Below are 3715 nucleotides of genomic sequence, written 5' to 3' on the forward strand. Positions count from 1 at the left end.
TCACATATTTCTGTAACGAAGAAGACGACCTTCATAAATACATGTAATGTTTTAATTACTAATTTTCAAATATCAGTTTTACATGATAGTAATAAAATTAAATCTAAATTCATCGATAGCTGTTTTTCAATCATAGCCCAACACTAGTGGCTCCACTAAGAGTGTCTGCTACCTGCGCACACGCACTTGACGTCGCCAACATGGCGCGCAAATGTCGCCAACCAACCTTTTTTTGTTTTAACCTTTTTTTACAGAATTTGTACAAATTGATTCGTGAGCCGTTGACTGATAAACAAGTTAATTTCGTATACTTGTTTGCATTTGCAGTGTCACATAAGTTTTGTTCACACGAAATATTTAATGCCACACAATCTTGTTCTTAAGATGTAAAGATAAACGTTATTGTTCATAAATAAGTAGCCTTTATTTTATGTACCAATAAATTAAAATTACTTAAAAAGATCATGATACTATAAATATTTGTCTGTGTGAAATCAGATATGTTTCATGTATTAATAAAAACCCACATGGAGAATACATACCTCTAGGTAATTGAAATGTAGAATACTTACTATTTCGCGCGGTTTCATCTGCGTTCCGGGGGAATTTGTTCCGTAGACAGATAAAACATAGCCCGTTTTACCCGGGGATAGAAAAGAGAAATAATTCTTAGTTTTATGTGTACCAACAAAAAATTATAACATGCTTAATATCAGTTCAAATTAAACATCAAACTAAAAAAAACAACTCCTTTCAAAGAACAGATATCAATGAAATATCTTATAATCCATAATGCTCACGTTACTTCCTCGCAGTACTCCTCAGATTCCGTGCATCATGCAGCAAGCATTCAGACTACCTGATACATCCGCACTTCTTGGAAGCTGTTATCTCTGGAGAGTTTAAGAGCTTGTGCGAAATGTTACCCAGGCGTGGGGTGACAGGATGCAGGTCCGTTATAGATGCGTCTGTGTTTTGTGAAAGATAAGAGAAATGGCCAAGACAGAGCCGGAACAAAAGTATGTAGGTACAAGTGAAAGAAGGGCCAATGTTAGGATCGGGATCTTTAATTAAGTTACACATAAGATGTCCTCCTAGCCGATTATCGGCTACGGCGGCTGTTCTCATGTAAGGAGATTAGCCAACTGCGCAGGACATATTATAGTGCACAAGCATTTGCGCAGACACAGGTGCACTCCCTATTCCTTCACTCTCATAGCCCGATGGGACGGCAATCCGACACGACCGGAAAGAGATCAGGCGCAGGACCGACATTTACGTGCTCTCCGATGCACGGGTGAATCAATCACCAACTTCCAGGCTTCGGGCTGCTTTGTGAAAGTCTTCTAAAACCCACAAAGTGATTTCGGCCCGACTCGGGAATCGAACCCGAGACCTCGTGCTCAGCAGCCACACTTGCGACAACTAGACCAACGAGCAAGTTACACATAAAATGTTTATATGAAACGGGTAATAAGTCTCGGATGCTACTCCTCGTGTTATGCAGTGGAACTTGCTACGACATGAGATGTTCCAAGAAGCCTTTATCTGCAAGGAACTTATGAAATGTGCATCAAACAATACGATACATGAGAAGTCTATTATTGAGATATTATAATTCTTTCTAAAACTACTTGTGGAACTGATTATATTCAGACTATTAAATATCCTCTCCTTGTCACCAGTACCTATTTCAATGTATGAATGAATTTTTAAGCTCATGTGTTCACATTATAAATGCTTATTGCAGTTCAGTAGCTACAAAGATAGCTTTACTCTTCTACTGCTGATTGAAACACACCAGAGCTTCCTTCTACAGCCATACGAAAAAATATCCCTTATCCTCGCAAAATATGCAACTACCTGCGACATCCGTTATTCAAAGAAGTTGTTATCGACGTGAATATATCCAGACGCGACACTTGTCTTATTGGCCCCTGTCGAATATTTGTCACGTCGCGTGGGGTACGGCCGTATGGGCCAAGCTTGCAAATTGTGACGCCAGATAACTCGCGATGTCCTAATGCGTTTTGGACATTTATTTGTAGGTACTTGTGAACTTTTTTGAAGTAATTTTGAGGCTGAAAAATGCGAGTTTTATTTCTTGTCGTATTTTTGTGTTCATTCACTAATTTCTTTAAAAATGTTTATATGACCTGCCCTTATATGAGTCAGATTTTATGGCTTTAAACACGTTTCGTATTCATTCTGAAACAAAATAAATTCTTGGGCATTTGAAAAGTTAATCCCGCAGCCCCTAGCTACTTATAGAAATAACTACTTTAACACTTGGTATTGGTACCTACTTATTTCAAAGTCCATGTTTGTTGCACATTTAAGAATTTCTAAGCGAATGTGAGAGCTTTTGCCTTGGCGTCCCCGGTCTCCCATTTGGAAAATAAGACAACAATAAAACAACAGAAATATGTTCAAAGTTTAGCGATAAAAAGCGATACAACTTCACAGAACCTTTTATTGCTGTTACAGTTTTTTTTGGTGAATTTATGACTGCATGTTTATTTATAGTACATTTTTATATATAAATAGAGCCGCAGTATGACTCTGGGAACTTCAGAATCTAAAGAAAATTACGGAATGTCGCTTTATTATCAGAGGATAAAAAGATCTACAAAGAGAGGTTCAGGTTAACACTATCAATACAAATGCAACGAAAAGTACGTTCAAATAATGAATTATGTTTATTTATTAAAAACAATAATCAACAGGAAAGATTCACGCTAAAAATATTAAGTTATTTGTAAATAAGCGTGTTAAGAAGCAGGCCCGCCGTAAGCGGGCGTGCAGCGCGTGCACAGCACGCGGGCGGCACGTCCTAGGGGGCGGCAAATCTAGCGAGTTATCACATAATATTTAAAAAATACAATATCTTTTTACTAATGATTTGATTTCAATATTTCCGAACTCAGCAATAGCGCTAAGAATATTACTTATACTGCCGGTTTCAGTTAGGTACATCTGTTGAAAGGACATTTTCAAAATTAAAGATTCTTAAAAACGATTTAAGATCAACCAGTGGCGTAGCGTGGGGCAAATGCTATTTAGGGGGCGGCAAAATTAAACCAATAAAATTTTGGAAAAAGCCGCCCTAGCTTTGGTCGTCTCCTATCAATTTTGACTGTTTCACCCTTTGCATCCCCAAAAAAATTCGCGCTCGCTGCGCTCGCGGCTCCATGTCAGATATCGCATTTTATCTTTGTTTAATTGTTGAGGCATTCAATTCCGAATAAACATTTTTCGCGCACGTCCGTTATGGCTTTTTATGATATGTTTACTTCATGAAAACTCTAAGGAAAAAATCGCGCTCGCTTAGCTCGCGGCTTTTGCACTTCACTTCTGTGCATATCTTACTTTTTGACTTTGCTTTGTTAATTTACAGTGATTTTTATTTGTTTTGTGTCCTTTAAAAATAAAAATTTCGCGCTCGCTCCGCTCGCGCTTCCTTACATATGGAATGTGTCTTATAATTTTTCAACGGGAAACCCACCAAATAACATATTTTACTGACTTTAAATATTGTTATAGATATTTAAGTGCGTTAGTTTAAGTTAATCACAATCTTTCAATACATAGGGGCCACTTGGGTAATGATTGCACTGCATTGATGCCCTAAGCAATTGCTTAGTTTGCTTATGGGCTAACCCAGGACTGCTTAGGGCTTAGGTTACTCTGAACATTTCAAGTAAATAAAAAGTTA

This window comes from Helicoverpa zea, chromosome 12, assembly GCF_022581195.2.
Source record: "Helicoverpa zea isolate HzStark_Cry1AcR chromosome 12, ilHelZeax1.1, whole genome shotgun sequence".
In the NCBI taxonomy this organism is placed as follows: Eukaryota; Metazoa; Arthropoda; class Insecta; order Lepidoptera; family Noctuidae; genus Helicoverpa; species Helicoverpa zea.